Below are 21003 nucleotides of genomic sequence, written 5' to 3'. Positions count from 1 at the left end.
ACCTGGTCCCTACCGCCCACTAGTGGGCGTTCCAGCTTTCATGGTGGGCGATAGCAGAGCAACCAAAGTATAAATAAAAAGATAGATTTAACTATAGTAAGTTGTTTTAGAAAGATTTATTCTGCCAAACTTAGCAAAAATCTAACATAAAGTACTTGGTAAGTAATTATTATTTTATGCTTTAACTTGCTGTAACTCTGCCTTATAAATTTTATAAAGTAAAGTTACTTCTCTATAAATCACTATTACTATGGAACCGGTGGGCGGTTAGAAAATTTTACTACTAACAGAGATACAAAGGTGGGCAGTAGGTATAAAAAGGTTCACTACCCCTGGACTAGAGGTTGGCTCAAGCACCAATGGCCAATGATTTAATCAATAAGGCCTCTATAATGAAGTTTCCATAAAAATCCAAAAGGACGGGGTTTAGAGAGCTTCCGGGTTAGTGAACATGAACACATCCCCAGGCCCCAAATTTACAAAAACAGGAGCTCTGGGACCTCACTATGTTATCTCTTCATCTGGCTGTTCATTCCAATCCTTTAATATCCTTTGTATTCTGTAGTGGAATAACCTATTGCATGGCCTTGGATGGGAACACAGCCAACAAGAAAAGAATGTTTTGCCAAGAGAATTGTTTTGTGACTTGAAGGCGGGTCACTAAAACAGGTCTATGTGACTGAAGGCAGTTGCTGGGCTTTTTTCTCAGTAAAACATTCTCATAAAATTTCTGTACCTTCCAAGGTTATCTCTTAAGATAAAGAGAGGAATGTTGTGGAAACCATAGAAGCAATAGCAATTAATGCCTTTTGATATTATATTGTTATTAAGCTATCATGCAGGTGTACTCCATGTATCTTTTTTTTTTTAATTTTTTTTTATTTATTCATTTTAGAGAGAAGAGGGAGAGACAGAGAGAGAGAGAGAGAGAGAGAGAGAGAGAGAGAGGAGAGAAAGAGAGAGGGAAGGGGGGGAGGAGCTGGAAGATTCAACTCCCATATGTGCCTTGACCAGGCAAGCCCAGGGTTTCGAACCGGCGACCTCAGCATTCCAGGTCGACGCTTTATCCACTGCGCCACCACAGGTCAGGCCCATGTATCTTTAAGTAAAAGTTACGCTTGATGTTATGCCAATTTCTCAGTAAACAAGCTTTTTGAAGTCTTGTGAATAAAAATAGAACACAGTGTGAACTCAGGGCCATTTGCCTGAGCGAGCAGTGGTCCTTTGCTAGTCCATGATGATTTTGTCTGCTGATCTCTCTCTCTGCGCCCCCGACTCACAACAATAGTATTCTAATAAGTAAACTGGTTTCACCTGATCAGACAATGGCACAATGGATAGAGTGTTGGCCTGAGATGCTGAGGACCCAGGTTTGTTGCCCTGAGGTCATTGGCTTGAGCCTGGGCTCATCCGACTTGAGCGCAGGCTCCCCAGCTTGAGTATGAAGTCACTGGCTTGAGCATGGGATCACTGACATGACCCCATGGTCGCTGGCTTGAGCAACAGGTCACTGGCTTGGCTGGAGTCCCCTGGTCAAGGCACATATGAGAAAGCAATCAATGAACGACTAAAGTGCCACAGAAAAGAATTGATGCTTTTCATCTCTCTCCTTTCCTGTATGTCTGTTCCTGTCTCTCTCTCTCTCAAGTAAATAAGTAAAACTGGCTTCTGAGTTCTGTGACCTGCTCTAGCAAATCAAAGTTTGTCCTGGGAACCTCTGATTTCTAGCCAGTGGGTCAGAAGCCCAGGTAATAACCTGTGCTGAGATGTGATTGACATCTGATCTGAGCTGTATCGGGGGACTGAGCCTTTAACTTATGGAAGTTCATGCTATCTCCAGATAGGGCCACTAGTGATGGGTAACTGCTTAGTGTAAGAAAAAAAAACCCAAACATTGGAACTGGTGAGAAACATAGTCTGGAAAACTTGGGTCTTTGCAGTCAGAAAGGTGACCCAAGAGTATAGGAATATGCTATGAAGACATGCAGGGTTAAGAAAACAACTAGAAGCAGAGAGGTGCCCTTGGGCAAAAGCCCTGAGTGGACAAGAGTCCAGGGGCCTCTCTGACCCGTACTGGAGGCAGCACATGCTGGAAACAGAAAAACCAGCAGGATAGATTCAGCAACAAAGAAAATGTTTACACTCTCAGAACAGAGATCAGAAGTCAGCATTTTCCTTGTCCTTTACTTCACACCCTGAAAACTTCTTCCGTCTACTTCCTTGAGTTATTTGTACTGGCTAATAAATATCTGAGTAAGGCTGGGGACGGAGATGCAGTCCTTCGGTCTGCTGACCGGGGCTGTTGCCTCCCCTTGGCCCCTCGGAGCATGTCATCTGGTGTCAGAGCAGCTCATTGTCACTGAGACACAGAGAGAGGTGTTTTTTTAGGAGAAACTGAATCCGGGAACCAGGCAGGCTCTCTAAATCAGTGGTCCCCAACCCCCGGGCCACAGACCGGTACCGGTCCGTGGGCCATTTGGTACCGGTCCACAGAGAAAGAATAAATAACTTATATTATTTCCGTTTTATTTATATTTAAGTCTGAATGATGTTTTATTTTTTTAAAATGACCCGATTCCCTCTGTTACATCCATCTAAGACTCACTCTTGACACTTGTCTCGGTCACGTGATACATTTATCCGTCCCACACTAAAGGCCGGTCCGTGAAAATATTTTCTGACATTAAACTGGTCCGTGGCCCAAAAAAGGGTTGGGGACCACTGGTCTAAATGAGTAGTGAAATCTGAAAGGACTAGGCAGAGGGAAGGGGAGTCGGATAAAAGCTGTGGTGCAGAAGTCAGGGAGATTGACCAAAATCGATCGCAAGGGTGGGAGGCAGAGCCTAAAAAAGGGCCTGATGGCTTATGAGTAATGTCCAGCGCAGGTATGACTCACAGTAGACTAAGATCAGCTAGAGAGCATAGAAAGATAAAACAAGGGTAGAATCCCAGCAAGCCCAAAATTTAAGACGTGGCTTAAAGAAGAGTTCATGAAAGAGGCTGAGAAAGTACAGCAGAAAGGTCCAAAGTCTCCCTAACCCCTAGCACCACTCTCCGGCCCACTCTTCCTTCATAGTGCCCCTCATCCTGAGCTAATTCTTTCTTTCTTTTTGTCTTTTTTGTTGTCTTTGTTTTTTTCTCTCTTTTTACTGAGCTAAAGCTAATTCTTGACCTTTCCATTCAACTCTCTCCATCAAAACTCCCTTTCTCCTGAGTGTAGGAAAGCAATCTAAGTTAAACCTATCCTCATTTAATGTTTTATTATTATTATTATTATTATCATTGATTTTAAAGAGAGAGAGGAAAGGGGAGAGAGGAGAGAGAGAGAGAGAGAGAGAGAGAGAGACAGGAACATAGATCTGCTCCTGTACGTACCCTGACCGAGATCAAACTGGCAACCTCTGCTTTTGGACAACATTCCAACCCAGGGGGTCCCCAAACTTTTTACACAGGGGGCCAGTTCACTGTCCCTCAGACCGTTGGAGGGCCAGACTATAAAAAAAAAACTAAGAACAAATCCCTATGCATACTGCATATATCTTAATTTAAAGTAAAAAAACAAAACGAGAACAAATACAATATTTAAAATAAAGAACAAGTAAATTTATTATTTTATTTTATTTATTCATTTTAGAAAGGAGAGAGAAAGGGAGAGAGACAGAGACAAAAGAGGGGAGGAGCAGGAAGCATCAACTCTCATATGTGCTTTGACCAGGCAAGCCCAGGGTTTCGAACCAGCGACCTCAGCATTTCCAGGTCAACGCTTTATCCACGGCACCACCACAGGCCAGGCGAGAATAAGTAAATTTAAATCAACAAACTGACCAGTATTTCAATGGGAACAATGGGCCTGCTTTTGGCTAATGAGATGGTCAATGTCCGGTTCCATATTTGTCACTGCTAGCCGTAACAAGTGATATGATGCACTTCCGGAGAATGCATCCCACATCACCGGAAGTAGTACTGTACGTGAGTGACGCTGCGCTCTGCGGTGCTGCCACATACAGTACTCCAGGAGCACAGGATGCATCTCACTGACCTCCAATAAAAGAGGTGCCCCTTCCAGAAGTGTGGCAGGGGGCCGCATGCGGCCCGTGGGCCGTAGTTTGGGGACCCCTGCTCCAACCAATAGAGCTATCTGGCCAGGGCTGTCTGTGTTTAAGTTTGAATGACTGGTGCTTCTCTCTCTGCAGCCAGTCCTTGAGTATTATATAGAAGTGTAACTTATCATTGTAAATTAATTTCTAAAGGATGAAATTTCAGCTGATTTGAAATGGTAATGGTAATGGTAAAGAAAGCTTCATCTAGCCATTTACTTCTGACCATTTACTTCTGCTTGGGGAAAGAAAGCAGCGGAGCAACTCTGCAGCCCCTCTGAAGTCCTAATTCAGTGATATTCATATGGTCCCCTCCTTCTCACCACCTTTTTCTAGAGGAGAGTATCTATGGTTTGAATCTGCTGGAAACCTTGGACAGCCACATACACATGTATAGTCTGCGAACTAGGACAAGCCAAACACTAATGTCCTGGGTCTAATTCAGCTTCAGGCTGAATATTCTTCTTTACTGATTCTCAGAGAAGACAGAACAACTCAGGCCCCAGACCTCACACAGGAAAGTGATGGGGAGAGTAGCAGAGAAAGGGTCACCTCTTTGCATCCATTTTCTCTCCCTGGAAGAGCATCAAACCTTTTTTATTCTGTTAAAGCCATTATAAAAAACAATATAGAGGTTCTTAAAATATATATATATATGTATAGAACAATATATATATGTATAGAACAACCTTATGATCCAGTAGTCTCACTCTGGATATATATGCAAAGAAAAGTAAATTAGTATCTTGAAGAGATACCTGCACTTTCAGGCTTATTGCAGCACTATTCACAGCAATCAAGATATGGAAACAACCTAACTGTCCATCAACAGGTAAATAGATAAAGAAAATGTGTGGTATATACATGAAGAATGGAATATTATTCAGCCTTTACAGAGAAGAAAATCTTTTTTAAAAAAGCTCTAATGTACAATTTATTTATTTATTTATTTTGAGAGTGAGAAAAACATTGATTTGTTGTTCCATTTATTTATGCATTCATTAGTTGATTCTTTTTTTTTTTTCTTGTATGTGCCCTGACTGGGGATTGAACCCACAACCTTGGCATATTGAGACAATTTTCTAGCCAACCAAACCACACAGCCAGAGCTAGAGAAATAAATCTTGATGTCTGTGACAACATGAATGAACTTGGAGGACATTATGCTAAGTGGAAAAAGCCAGACACAAAAGTACAAATACTGCATGACCTCATATATATGTGAATCATATAAGCAGAGACTAGAATGGTGGTTGCCAGGGCCTGGGGGGGAGGAGCAAATAAGGGGAGGTTGGTTAAGGGTACAAAGTTTCAGCTTGGCAAGATGAATAGTTCTGTAGGTCTAATGTGAATATAGTTAACAATACTGTATTGAATACTTGAAATTTGCTGAGAGGGTAGATTTTAAGTGCTCTCATCACACACACACACACACACAAAGATAAAAAGGTAACAATGTAAGGTGATGGGTATGTTAATTAACTTGATTGTGAATACTGTATATACAATTTTTATCTATCAATAAAGATGGGGGGATCAGTAATTCCAAAATAATCTTTTTTCTTCTATTCTTTACTCTCTTCCTCTATGCCTTCCTTCCTTCTTTCTTTCTTTCATCCACAAATAATTATTGAGCATCTTCTCTGTATCAGGTATCATGCCAGGTGCTGGAGATATTACAGTAAGTATATGTGTTCATTAGTTGGTTGGTTACTGTGCCCCTGCCCGGTATCAAACCAGCAACTTGGTGTAGGGGGACAACATTCTAACCAACTGAGCTACCAGGCCAGAGCAATTCGGCTATAATCCTTGTGATTATTTTATTGTCATGTTTCTGTCTGCTATTTGGTGTCCTAGAATGTTTGAAATGTTCAAGGAATCAGTTTTATTGGACTTAGGATAATAACTTGGATTTTTTTAAGGGAATTTAATTAAGTTATGTAGTGGTCAATATGATGGACTCCCCAACACTCATTCCACTCCGGGAAAATTAGTAAAAGCCAACTGGCAGTCCCATTCTCCTAGCCAGTGATTGGTTTAGGAATGGGCATGCGCCACAGCACTGGCCAATGAAACATGAGTAAAAAGTCCATTGTGAGGTGTCTGAGAGAGACCTCCACAGTCCCCAACAGGAGAGAAATAAGAGTCCTACTTTCTCCTCTAAATTGTGTTTTCATGTGATAATACTGCAGTAGCACCTTTGCTACAAATCTGAAGTTGCTGTCAACACACGGAGAAGGGCAGAACCAAGAGAATCAGAGTGGAGTGCAGTGGAAGTTCAGCACCTGCACCTGCAGTCCACCACCTCAGGGCTTTGTGTTATGTGAGATTGTATAATTTCTTGAAAAAACCGTTTTGAGCCAGGGCCTCCTTCCTTCCTTCCTTCTTTCCTTCCTTCCTTCCTTCCTTCCTTCCTTCCTTCCTTCCTTCCTTCCTTCCTTCCTTCCATTTTTTCTTTTTAATTGAGAGGCAGGGAGGCAGAGACAGACTCCTGCATGCACCCCAACCTGGATCCACCTGGCAAGCCCCTACCAGTCGATGCTCTGCCTGGCTGGGCCTCAGCTCCATTGCTCCACAGTGGAACTATTTTAGTGCCTGAGGCAGGAGGCCATTGAGCCATCGTCAGCGTCTGAACCATTCAAGCCATGGCTGCAGGAGGGGAAGAGAGAAGAGAGAGAGATAGGGGGCGGCTGGTGGGGGGGAGTGGAAAAGCAGATGGTTACTTCTCCTGTGTGCCCCAACCGGGAGTCAAACCCAGGACTTCCACATGCAGGGCTGATACTTTATCACTGAACCAACTGGCCAGGGCCCTTTCTGTTATTTTTCACCCAAAAGAAATATAATTTGTAATCAAAATTTTTTTAAATTGATTTTTTGATAAAGGAGAGAGAGAGAGAGAGAAAAAAAGAGAGAGAGGTGGAAAAGCAGGAAGCATCAACTCATAGTAGTTGCTTCCCATATGTTTCTTGACCTGGCAAGCTCAACGTTCAAACCAGCGACCTCAGTGTCCCAGGTCGATGCTTAACCTACTGCTCCACCACAAGTCAGGTTACAATCAGGATTTAAATGTAAAAATGTAGTTTAAAAATTTTTTATTTGTTGAGAGCTTGTTCCCCTGCATATATTATCAACTTGACTCAAATAAACTCTTATAAAAATTCTCTTAAAAAATAGAAGAAAATAGGCCCTGGCTGGTTGGCTCAGTGGTAGAGCGTTGGCCTGGCGTGCAGGAGTCCTGGGTTCGATTCCCGGCCAGGGCACACAGGAGAAGCACCCATCTGCTTCTCCACCCCTCCCCCTCTCCTTCCTCTTTGTCTCTTTCTTTCCCTCCCACAGCCAAGGCTCCGTTGAAGCAAAGTTGGCCCAGGCGCTGAGGATGGCTCTGTGGCCTCTGCCTCAGGCACTAGAATGGTTCTGGTTGCAACAGAACAACGCCCCAGATGGGCAAAGCATCGCCCCCTGGTGGGCGTGCCGGGTGGATCTCGGTCGGGCGCATGTGGGAGTCTGTCTGACTGCCTCCCCATTTCCAACTTCAGCAAAAAAATACAAAAAAAAAGAAGAAAATAAATTTTTTAAGTTTTAAGTTTTGTTTATTAGTCGTATAAATTTGATAGATTGACCCTGGGCTGACAGCTCAATTAGTTAGAGCATGGTCCCAAAGCACAGAGGTTGCTGGTTTGATCCCCAGTCAGGCTACATATAGGAACAGATAGACATTTCTTTCCCTCTCTCTCTAAAATCATTAAATTAATAAATTTAAAGATTAATAAAATAATATAAATTTGATAGATTGAGCATCAGTTATACTGGAAGTTGTAGAGAGTTTTTCTCTGCACACACAGAAGCCCCCTGGATTTTAAAGAACCTGGAATAAGCAAAGAGGCAAATTTCAAAGTGAAATTGATCCCGTTGATCCACATATGAGAACTTACTGGTAGCATGACACGTGTCTTCAACTATGGCATTAAATTTAAACTCAGGGCCCTGGTCAGGTAGCTCAGTTGGTTAGAGCATCATCTCAATATGCCAAGATTTCAGGTTCAATCCCCAGTCAGGGCACATACAGGGAGCAACCAATGAATGCATAAATTAGTGAAACAACAAATCAATGTTTCTCTCTCTCTCTCTCCCTCTTCTTTCCTCTTTCTCTCTAAAATCAATCAATAAAAATTTAAATATATGTTATATACATAAATGTACACACAGACACTCAGGGAAGGCATATCCTGCAGGAATCACGAACACCGATCTGCTGGTATCCTTTCGGGTGGAGGAAGAGAGGTTAGGGGTCTAAAGGAACACATCTCCAGCAGCTGGGCTCTCTATCAATGAGGACTTCACAGGCCAACAGTCCCCAGTTCAAATGTCTTCAGGCCCCAGACAGGTTCTATACAGGAATGAAACTGAGTGGGAGTGAGGCTGTAAGAGATGGTGGTCCCATCCACAAGGAGCTTCTCCACTCAGACCCAGGTAATGTAACTGTAAGAAAATGTAACGTCAGCCTGACCGGGCGGTGGCGCAGTGGATACAGTGTCGGACAGGGATGAGGAGGATCCAGGTTCAAGGCCCCGAGGTCGCCAAATTGAGCGCGGGCTCATCTGGTTTGAGCAAAAGCTCACCAGCTTGGACCCAAGGTCGCTGGCTCTAGCAAGGGGTTACTCGGTCTGCTGTAGTCCCACAGTCAAGGCATATATGAGAAAGCAATCAATGAACAACTAAAGTGTCACAATGCGCAACGAAAAACTAATGATTGATGCTTCTCATCTCTTTGTTCCTGTCTGTCTGTCCCTGTCTATCCCTCTCACTGGCTCTCTCTCTGTCTCTGTAAAAAAAAAAAAAAAAAAAAAATAATAATCTTTAAAAAAAATGCAACTTCAGTGTTGCCAGATTTTGCCTTTTTCAAGAAAAGCCAGAAACTTGTATGGTGTGATTTATCAACTTTTAGATTATGGCAAACAACTAATAAAACAAAACAAAAATAACAGGGGCCAAACAGAACACATCAACAGGATGCCCGTGGTCTATAGGCTCCCGGTGCGTAACCTCAGCCCAAAGCTTAGAGCATGTCCATAGCGTGGATACATGTGAAAGCTGAGACATCTGCCCTGTGCTGCCTGGCAGGGCAAACATATTCCTCCCCCACAGGAGCTTCTTTGACACTTACATTCCGATCTACATAGCCGAAAAGCTGTGATTCATAATAATAGCCCAGCAAGAAGGATTAGCTGCAAAATGCACCTGCATAGTTGACTGAAATGACCTATTACATGGGTTGGCTGGTGTCATCTGCTTAAATGAGAGAAGTGGACACACTATTTTCATTTCAATCCATGCCGGAGCCAGTTTGCTATTAGAATAGCCACCAATGTGATCAGTCCTATTAACCTTCTCTACTGTGTAGCTAGGCTTTATTAATTAGGATCAGTCATTTACTTGCAATTGAAAAAAAAAATGAGAGGAAGAGAGACTGAGCGTGCTAGTCTAAATGAGACATGGGTCTCTGGAGGGTCTTCTCACACCTCTCAGGGCTTCCCAGCGTAGCCCAGCACAGTGCCAGTCTGCAGTCATCATACAACGAATGTTCACTGGTTTCTTTTTTTTTTTTTTAAACCACCTGGTCTTTTGAAGATAAAAGTAAACACAAGGCCTGTGAATGCCTCTGACTCATAGAAAAATCGGCTCATTTTCATGAGTCTATTCATGTGTTACAGTATTTTAAAATAAGGGTGATATGACACATTGTAGCAGGAGGAACTTAGGTTAGATATGAAGAACAATGTCCTACTAACGGATTGTGAAACAATAGAGCAGGTTACAAATGAGGAAGTGGAGGCTCCATCTATGCAGGACTTTTCCGCAGGGTAAACGCCTGATTCTATTGGTCAGATGCTATCACTGCTGAGGCGGGAAGGTGGTATTTGTGTGATGTGTCTGCTCGAGGCAGATCTTCACTGTGTGTGTGTGTGTGTGTGTGTGTGTGTGTGTGTGTGTAAGATTTTCTTCTTTGTTTAATCTCTTCACATTTTTATCCAGCCCCCAGCCCCCTTCTCCTCTGGCAATCAGTCTGTTCTCTGTATCTATGAATCTGTTTCCATTTGTTTGTTAGTTTATTTTGTTCATTAGATTTCACATATAGCCTGACTAGGTGGTGGCGCAGTGGATAGAGCGTCGAACTGGGATGAGGAGGACCCAGGTTTGAAACCCCAAGGTCGCCAGCTTGAACACAGGCTCACCAGATTGAGTCTGCGGTCGCTGGCTTGAGTGTGGGATCATAGACGTGACCCTATGGTTGCTGGCTTGAGCCCAAAAAGTCTCTGGCTTGAAGCCCAAGGTCACTGGCTTGAGCCCAAGGTCACTGGCTTGAGCAAGGGGTCACTCGCTCTGCTGTAACCTTCCCACCCTCGTCAAGGCACATATGAGAAAGCAATCAATGAACAACTAAGGTGCTGCAACAAAAAATTGATACTTCTCATTTCTCCCTTCCTGTCTTTCTGTACCTATCTGTCCCTCTCTCTGACTCTCTCTCTGTCTCTGCCAAAAAAAAAAAAAAAGATTTCACATATATGTGAAATCATATGGAACTTGTCTTTCTCTGTGTAGCTTATTTCATTTAGCATAATACACTTTCCAGGTCCATCCATGCTGTCACAAAAGGTAAGATTTCTTTCTCTTTTTTACAGCTGAGAAGTATTCTATTGTGTAACTGTACCACAGATTTTTATCCACTCATCTACTGATGGGCACTTGGGTTGTTTCCATAGGTTGGCTATTGTAAATAACGCTGCAATGAACATGGGGGTGCATTTACCCTTTGAAATAGTATTTTGGGTTATTTGGATATATTCCCAGAAAAGGAATTACTAGGGTCTTCACTCTTAATAAGAGCTGCCATTTAAGCCCCAGCTGGATAATTCGATTGGTTAGGGCCTCATCTAGAGGTGCAGAGGTTATCGGTTCGATCCTTGGTCAAGACACATACAGGAACAGCTCGATGTTCCTTTCTCTCTTTCTCTTCCCTCCTCTCTTGCTGATATCAATAAATAAATTTTAAATAATAATAATAATAATAAAAGAGTTGCCATTTATAAAGAGGCAGACTGCTCACTGTGCTAGGTCCTTTATCTTATCAAATTCTCATAGAAACCCAGTAAGATCCATTATCTCCATTTTACAGATGAAGAAACTGAACCTCAGAGAGATGAAATAAGTTGCTCTCATTTTCCCTGTTAATAAATGACAGAGATAAGATTAGAGTCCACCTCTGTGTGGCTTCCAAGTCCAGGCTCTTTCTATATGGCCATGCTGTTGCAGGTCCCTGGACAAGTCACCTGTGGCTACTTGTGGGGAAGAGAGACCAACCAGCAGGTTCAAGCAAGGAAAACATTACCCAAAAAAGTGGTGAGAGCATTGCAGAGACCCAAAAAGGAAGCCAGTGTCAGGAAAGAAATAAGATGCCCACTGGGGAAAGGACAGACATGAAGGGGAGACAAGATTTAAACCTTGAAAGCCAAGGGATATCCTTCCAGAATTGAGTTGCACTGACTCGCACGGTCCAGGAAGTGAGGAGAGTGAGCAGGGAGTTCCTTTGCAGCAATACTCAGCTTTGCTGCAGAGCCTGCCAAGCACCAGGCTGGGTACTCCTGACCCACCCAGCTCAGATTTTCCTTTCATGCCTCCTGACCTGCTAGCAAAGGCTTGGTCAATTCTCATTCCCACTCCCCCATCCTCCAGCAATTGTCTTTGATGTATGGGAGTCGAAACACTGTTTCCAACAATGACTGCAACTTAATCAAGTGCTTGTTATTTCCATGTTCAGAATACCTGTAATAGAGGTTGTTTCCTTCTCTAAAAAAGTATCCCTGTTGTTTCTGTCCTGGAATAGCAGTGATTGCTACAATTTTAAGAGAAGGCAGGTTAAAAAAACTGCTAGGTCCTTACAGCCTCAATATATTAAGTGTTAAATAGAACCTTTCCTACTTAACATCTGTGGCTGAGAAGAGTTAGTGTCTCTTGCAAAATCAGCCAAAAAAAGGCAGCTTCTGGTCAATTCTGGAGTGGGGGCTGCCTGTAGACCATGTGAGCTGGGTCCTTCCTTCTCTCTTTTAAGAGCTCATTTCCCACACTCCTGTACGGCCACACTAGCGCCAGGCTCTGTGTTCAGATAGGAAATGTAAGGTAATGAACACAACCCCACAGGCACCGGAGAACAGTTTCACTGGCTGGGCTTCTAGCTGTCGAACTAGAACTCCTGTTCAGTTCCTTTAATTAAATTCAAAACTTCCTGAAAGCTCAGGCCTCAAAGAGGGAGCCCCGCCTTGATGGTCAGTGCCTTTAGAAAATCCATTCGGTCTGCACTTTCCATTCGGAAGCCCACCCCCTTATAAGTGAGGGCAGGAAGAGGAAAATTAACCAGAAATAAAATAAACTGATAAATATACCAGAAGGACTTTTCTCTGAGTGGCCTTAGGTTGACTAGGTCAACAAATTAATCAATACAAGGACATATCTTCTTGAAATAATTTATCTCACCTTGGCCAAGTAGCTCAATTTGTTAGAACATCGTTCTAGTACATTAGGTTGCGGGTTCAATCCCCAGTCAGGGCACATAGAAGAATCAACCAATAAAATGCATAAATAAGTGGAACAAAACATATTTCTCTCTCTTTCTCCCTTCCTTCCTCTCTCTCTAAAATCAATCAATAAATGAAATTTAAAAATATACTCAATCAATCCTAGCCAGATGGCTTGGTTGGTTAGAGCAGTGGTCTCCAACCTTTTTTGGGCCACGGATCAGTTTAATGTCAGAAAATATTTTCACGGACCAGCCTTTAGGGTGGGACGGATAAATGTATCACGTGATCGAGACAAGCGTCAAGAGTGAGTCTTAGCCCTGGCCGGTTGGCTCAGCGGTAGAGCGTCGGCCTAGCGTGAGGAGGACCCGGGTTCGATTCCCGGCCAGGGCACGTAGGAGAAGCGCCCATTTGCTTCTCCACCCCTCCGCCGCGCTTTCCTCTCTGTCTCTCTCTTCCCCTCCCGCAGCCAAGGCTCCATTGGAGCAAAGATGGCCCGGGCGCTGGGGATGGCTCTGTGGCCTCTGCCTCAGGCGCTAGAGTGGCTCTGGTCGCAACATGGCGACACCCAGGATGGGCAGAGCATCACCCCCTGGTGGGCAGAGCGTCACCCCCTGGTGGGCGTGCCGGGTGGATCCCAGTCGGGCGCATGCGGGAGTCTGTCTGACTGTCTCTCCCTGTTTCCAGCTTCAGAAAAATGAAAAAAAAAAAAAAAGAGTGAGTCTTAGATGGATGTAACAGGAAGTAAAACGGAAATAATGTAAGTTATTTATTCCTTCTCTGCGGACCAGTACCAAATGGCCCACAGACCGGTACTGGTCTGCGGCCTGGGGGTTGGGGACCACAGGGTTAGAGCATCATCCCAAACACAAGGGTTGTGTGTTTAATCCCTGATCAGGGCACACAGAGGAACAGATCAATGTTTCTCTCTCTTTCTCTCCCTTTCTCATTAAAATAAATAAATAAGTTTTATTTTCAATTTCCCTTTTAAAAAAAACCTCATTAAGAAAAGAAAAGAATCCAGCCCTGGCTGGTTAGCTCAGTTCGTTACAAGTGTCATCTGGAAACAACAAGGTTATGGGTTCGATCCCCGGTCAGGGCACACACAAGAAGCAACCAATGAATGCATGACGGAGTGGAACAACAAATGTTTCCCTTCCCCCTCTCCTCTCTTTCTCTTCTCTCTGTCAAAAAAAAAAAAAAAAAAAAAAAAGAGAGAGAGAAGAAAGAAAGAAAAAAGAATCAACCAATGACTACATAAATAAATGGAACAACAAATGAATGTGTGTGTGAGTCTCTCTCCCTTCCTCTCTCTCTCTCTCCCTTCCTCTCTCTCTAAAAAAAAACATCAATTAAAAAAATTAGAAACAGAGAGCTAGAGCTGACTTATCTATGTGACTGCTGTGAAAGGTTAACTTCTCGCTGGAGAGCCCCCACCCACCCACTCCCATGCCGTGTGCTGCCATCAGGGGCTGTGCCCTAGGGTCTGAGCTAGGACAAGTCTCCTGGGCCTCCAGCAAACTTGCCGGGATTCAAACATCAAGTGTTCCTGGGCATAGTGACCATCTCAGGAACAAGAACATGACCCAATGACACCAACAAGAATTTAGCTAAACCTTTTAAGAAAGAGGATCTCAGGCTTATCTTGACTTGAGGCACATAGCAGATAAAAACATGGGTCTGGGACTGTTGCCAGCCATCTTGCCACACTTTGAACCTGAATCTAAAGGGGCAGAACAGAAGGCATAGCTGAGAGGAGAGATACAGAGTCCTGACGATAATGTTTGAGCTTTGAATTCACTCACACCTGAAGCCATCCCTGCCTCTACCTAGATTTTCCCTTGTATAAACCCATAAATGCCTTTTAGTCAGAAGCCAATTAATTAGGTTTGGCTTTTCTGTCACTCAAAACCATAAGAATGATAAAAGAAACTTTAAGGGTAGATATTGCCAGCTCTGTTTTACCTATATAAAAAAAGTGAAGCTTAGATAGTAAAAAAAGACATAATTAAGATGTAGCAGAACCAGGTCCTGATATCAACTGGCAGATTCAGTCCTTTGCCCCCCAGCTGCCTCCTTTAGGCCCAGAAATCCAGAGGAAGCACAGATAACTTTAGCCAGGAAAGATTAGCTAGGCTTCGCCCTGCCAGGTAGCTTAGCTGGTTACAGTCATCCTGTAGTAAGGTACCAAAAAGCTGCAAAATTAATATTGATATTCTAGGAGGAAAGGTCAGGCTTTCCTGTCCCGTACTTCCTTTGGGGAGGGGAGAGAGAAAAATGTAGAAGTTTCTGGTTTGCAAGAACAATGGGTCATTTAGTTTTAAATCTAAAATAAAGGTTAACCGAGAAACTTCTTCTCTTTCAATGGGAGACAGGATTTACATACCACCTTACATTGATTGAAGTTCCTCCCCTTTCCTGGAATCTTGAGAGTAACACTCCTCTGGCAAAAGGGGAAAGATGAACCCTACAAGATTTGTAAACATCTTTAATTGTGTTACCTTGGAAGTCTTAATGTTTCTGTGTATCCCCTAAACAAATGTTGTAAGCTTGTGCCATGATATCATGCTCTCCCCCACCCATGTGTAATCAGGGGTATATAACCAGCCCCTGAAATGTTTTTGGCGCACATGATTTCGGTTTGCAACGGCCCATATGCAGCCACATGTGGCCGGCATATTTAATAAATCTCCTCCTTTAATAAAACTCTTCAAAATTCATCTGGACTTGGTGTCTTTTTGTGAACCCACAGAAGTGAGGTACAGTACTTTTCAGCATCTGGGGTACAAGTATTTTACAACAATACTCCAAGGTTGGGTCAGGGCACAATGAATGTATTAACAAATGGAACAACAAATCAATGTCTCTCTCCCTCTCTTTCTCCTCTAAAATCAATCAATAATTTTTGTAAAAAAAGAAAAACATTTATAAAAAAAGAAAAGTTAGCTAGGTTTCATAGGATCACCTGTTGAGCTAAACTTTAAAAGACAGATTGGATTTGGCCTGCAATGTTGATGAAGATATTATAGGTTAAAACAGGGTTGTATTCAAGGTCATAGAGATGAGATAGCTTAGGGCAGGGGTTAGGAACCTATGGCTCGCCAGCCAGATGTGGCTCTTTTGATGGCTGCATCTGGCTCACAGACAAATCTTTAATTAAAAAAATAATAACATAACCCTGGGCTTGCCTGGTCAAGGCACATATGGGAGTTGGTGCTTCCAGCTCCTCCCCCCTTCTCTCTCTTTGTCTCTCTCTCCTCTCTCCCTCTCTCTCTCTCCTCTCTAAAAATGAATAAATTTTAAAAAATAATAACGTTAAAAATATAAAACATTCTCATGTATTACAATCCATTCATTTCCTACTGCTCATGTTCATGGTTGCGGGTGGTTGTCCTCCGGGACAACACCAAGTTTTTATTGGATAATGCGTAACATACACGGGTCATTGTATGGCTCTCACGGAATTACATTTTAAAATATGTGGTGTTCATGGCTTTCTCAGCCAAAAAGGTTCCCGATCCCTGGCTTAGGGGTACAGAAACAACAGCAAGTATTTTGGTTTGTTGAAAGTGTATAAGAGAAGATAATAGGAAATAGAGTTAAGAACATATTTAGGATCATAATGTTTGGGGAACTTGAACTTTATCCTGAAGGTCAGAAATTTTCCACAGTAGAGTCTTAAAACCAAGACAAGCTGATGGAACTGAAGCAGGACTCACCGCTTACACAGAGAAACACTGGATAATTTTTCTTAAGACATAGTTAAGATTGAAAGCAAGAAAGGGAAATTCCGAGGTGCCAGAAATCAAAAGGGGACGCAAAACTAGCATGGTAAGCAGAACCCTAAATTAAAACAGGATAGGTCTTAGGGACTAAGGAGGGATTTGAATGTTGATATGGCAACAGAAGATGAGGCCTTGAGCCTTGACAAGACCTGGAGTTGGAACAAAGGTCCTGTCTACTCCCCACAGGAGTATAGGAAAGCTCTGCCTACTAGGCTGGAGAAGGAGCACAAAAGCTTGCTATTGGCCTGGACCACAGGAAGAAAACGAGTCATCTGTTTTAAATTGGAGCCAAAGCCTGTTTCTATACCTGTGTCATACCTGTAGGTGCTGGTCACAAGATGTTGAGCAAAGTATAAAAAAGTTCATGCTTAGCCTGACCAGTGGCGGCACAATGAATAGAGCATCGACCTGGACCACTGAGGTTCCCAGTTCTAAACACCAAGGTCACTGGCTTGAGCAGGTCACTGGTTCAGCTTGAGCACCCCCACCCTATCAAGGCACATATGAGAAGCAATCAATGAACAACTAAAGTGCCACAACTACGTGTTGTTGCTTCTCATCTCTCTCCTTCTTCTCTCTCCTTTCCTGACTCTTGCTCTCTCTCTTTTTCTTTTTCTTTAAGTAAGAAGTGGGGAGGCAGGGAGAGATCCCGCATGTGCCTAACCGGGATCCACCTGGCAAGCCCCCTACCTGATGATGCTCTGCCCATCTGGGGCATTGCTCGATTGCTCAGACACTGAGCTATTTTTTTTTTTTTTTTTGTATTTTTCTGAAGCTGGAAACGGGGAGAGACAGTCAGACAGACTCCTGCATGCGCCCGACCGGGATCCACCCGGCATGCCCACCAGGGGCGACGCTCTGCCCACCAGGGGGCGATGCTCTGCCCCTCCGGGGCGTCACTCTGCCGCGACCAGAGCCACTCTAGTACCTGGGGCAGAGGCCAAGGAGCCATCCCCAGCGCCCGGGCCATCTTTGCTCCAATGGAGCCTTGGCTGCGGGAGGGGAAGAGAGAGACAGAGAGGAAGGAGGGGGGTGGGGTGGAGAAGCAAATGGGCGCTTCTCCTATGTGCCCTGGCCGGGAATCGAACCCAGGTCCCCCGCACGCCAGGCCGATGCTCTACCGCTGAGCCAACCGGCCAGAGCCAGACACTGAGCTATTTTAGCTCCTGAGGCAAGGCCATGGAGCCATCCTTAGCGCCCGGGGCCAACTTGCTCCAATTGAGCCATGGTTGCAGGAGGAGAAGAGAGAGACACAGAGAAGGGAGAGTGGGAAGAGTGGAGAAGCAGATAATCGCTTCTCCTGTGTTCCCTGACCAGGAATCAAACCTGGGACATCCACACACCAGGCCGACACTCTACTACTGAGCTAACCATCCAGAGCTTCTCTTGCTCTCCTAAAAAAAATTATACTTAGACAGCATGGTAAAATTGGAGAACAGCAAATATAAGAAACAAAAATCTTCAAAGCAACCTATGACAAAATATATGACTACCTACAAAAGACTAACAAACTTTAGCAAGCTACCAATCAGCAACAATGAATGTCAGAAGACATTTTCAAAATTGCTCAAAATTGAGCTGCAAAAGACAATGAGAATGAGAACCAGAGAATGCTGGGTAGCCAAACGGAGAGTGATGTTTTAAGGACAGAGCAGTTGCCCTGAATAGATAGCTCAGTTCTTCCCAATATGCAAAGATTACAGGTTTGATCCCTTGTCAGGGCACATACAAGAATCAACCAATGAATGCATAAATAAGTGGAACACCAAATCAATGTTTCTAGCTCTCTCTCTCTCTCTCTCTTTCACAAATCAATCAATAAATAAAAAGTTTTAAAAAAAGAAAAGAACAGAGCAGTGATGCCTGGAGCTTCCAAACAGTCAAATAGGATTCATTAGGACAGAGAAATGTCCATTGGATTTGGTAACCTAGAGACCACCAGTGACTGAGTTAGTGGCTTCAGTAGAAGGGGGGGCAGAAAGTGGGTGTGAGGAGGTTATAGTCAACAAAAGGAAGTGAGCTAATGTCTCCAAAAACCCCCTTGCATCAAATATGTAGCCAGGCATGACATTTAAAATATTAAAATGATTTTAAAAAACACAATTGGACTCTTACATAGCCCCACGAACTAGAAATGGAATAGAAACTCAGTAAGGTCCATGGGGCTGATGTGACAGGCTAATGGGCTCTAAGTCTGAAAGTTGGACCCTGAGAGCTGGCCAAGAGTTCAGCTCCTATGGGGGTAAAAAGTACTGCCCACTCTGTGGGAGACTGATGTTCATAGCTTGATATAAGAGGCTGATGGGGGCTCACAGCTCATGAGAAGAAGATGAAGAAACAGCTGTCAGTCTGTGGAGTCTGGCTCTATTAGAGCCCAGGACGGGGAGGAACAACGAGAATACCGTGCTGTCAGGAATCGTTTACTGGTCCATGACTAGATATGCCATACCCCTAATATCCTGGGGTGGAGAACCATGACCTGGAGCTCTGGTTCTAGGTTGGGGTGCACGTGGCCAGATGGGGGCATCCTGAGAAGGGATGAGATGAGAAGAAAGTAAGATAGAGAAATCAGACAAAACAAATATTTTCTCACTCAAAAAGAGCATGTGAACCATAAGTACAAAACATGAAAGAGCCTACTTTGTAAGAAAGATAGGCTTTGAAATTAGCAACCATGGGCCTTGGCCAGTTTGCGCAGTGGATAGAGCATCGGCCCAACATGCGGACATCTCGAGTTCAATCCCTGATCAGGGCACACATGAGAAGTGACCACTACTTCTCTTCCCCTTCCTCTCCCCCTTCTCTCTCTCTTCCCCTCTTACAGCCAGTGGCTCAGTTGGTTCAAGTGTCAGCCTTAGGTGCTGAGGCTAGCCCGGTTGATTTGAGCATTGGTCCCAGACAGCGGTTGCCGGATGGATATGGTCTGGTGCATGCAGGAGTCTGTGTATCTCCCCTCTTCTCACTTAAAAATAAATAAATAAATAGATATGAAATTAATCAGAAGTTTTTCTCAAATTTCCTATGCATATTTGTAAAAAAGTATAAAAAGACTTTAAAATAGAATGTTAGGCCCTGACCAGTGGCTCAGTGGATACAGCATCAGCCTGACACATGAATGTTCCGAGTTTGTTTCCTAGTCAGGGCACACAGAAGTGAGTATATGTTTCTCCCTCCCTCCCTCTCCCACTTCTCTCCCTCTTCACCTTCCACAGCCAGTGGCTCGAGTAGTTTGAGCCTCAAGTGCTAAAAATAGCTCAGTACTCGAGCATTGGCTTCAGATGGGGTTGCCAGTGCATGCAGTCCAGGCGCATGTGGGCGTCTGCCTCACTGTCTGCCATCCTTTCACCTAAAAAAAAAAAAAAAAAAAAAAAAAGGTTTAAAATATTCAGAGATGAATGCATGCCTTCTATTTCAAAAGGAAATTATTAAGCTTAAAATGAAATAATATGGAGTATAACCAATTAGAAACCCCAGGCACTGAGAGGATGGCTCCATGGCCTCCACCTCAGGTGCTAAAACATGGCTCTGGTTGCAACTGAGCAAGGGCTCCATCCAGATGGGCAGAGCATCGCCCCCTAGTGGGCTTGTGGGGTGGATCCCTGTCAGGACACATGCAGGAGTCTGTCTCTGCCTCCCTTCTTTTCACTAAATTAAAATAAAATTTAAAAAAAAAGAAAGAAATCTAAAGGGCCACAAATGGGAAAAACTTCAGATTGAATATGCTCAAAGAGTAAATTAGAGAATTAAATGAGAGAACTGAGGAATTCACTCAGAATATAGTATGAGATGAACAAAAAGAAATGGCAGTTAAAATCATGAAGAACAATGTCAAGTTTGCAGTTTAATTCCCCAACTAGGCACATACAAGAATCAACCAATGAATGTATAAATAAGTTGAACAAGGCCCTGGCCGGTTGGCTCAGTGGTAGAGCGTCGGCTTGGCGTGCGGAAGTCCCTGTTTCGATTCCCAGCCAGGGCACACAAAAGAAGCGCCCATTTGCTTCTCCACCCCTCCCCCTCTCCTTCCTCTCTGTCTCTCTCTTCCCCTCCCGCAGCCAAGGCTCCATTGGAGCAAAAGATAGCCTGGGCGCTGGGGATGGCTCCATGGCCTCTGCTCCAGGCGCTAGAGTGGCTCTGGTCGCAACAAAGCGAGGCCCTGGATGGGCAGAGCATCGCCCCCTGGTGGGCGTGCCGGGTGGATCCCGGTAGGGTGCATGCAGAAGTCTGTCTGACTGTCTCCCCGTTTCCAGCTTCGGAAAAATACCAAAAAAAAAAAAAAAAAAAAAAAAGTTGAACAACAAATCGATATTTCTCTCCTTTCCTCACTCTATAACTAAAATAAATAAATAAAAAACACCATGGAGAACAGACTAAAAGGTTTAATGTTGCCCTGGATGGAGAGCTCACTTGGTTAGAGCATCCCTATATACCAAGGTTGCAGTTTCAGTCTCCTGTCCAGCATATACGGGAGTCAACCAATGAATGTATGGATGGGTGGAACAATGTCAATGTTTCCTTCACTCTCTACAATCAATCGATAATTTTTTTTTT

The sequence above is a fragment of the Saccopteryx bilineata genome, chromosome 1, assembly GCF_036850765.1.
Source record: "Saccopteryx bilineata isolate mSacBil1 chromosome 1, mSacBil1_pri_phased_curated, whole genome shotgun sequence".
NCBI lineage: Eukaryota > Metazoa > Chordata > Mammalia > Chiroptera > Emballonuridae > Saccopteryx > Saccopteryx bilineata.
The sequence above is the reverse complement of the archived record's forward strand: the minus strand, read 5'-3'. Positions refer to the sequence as shown.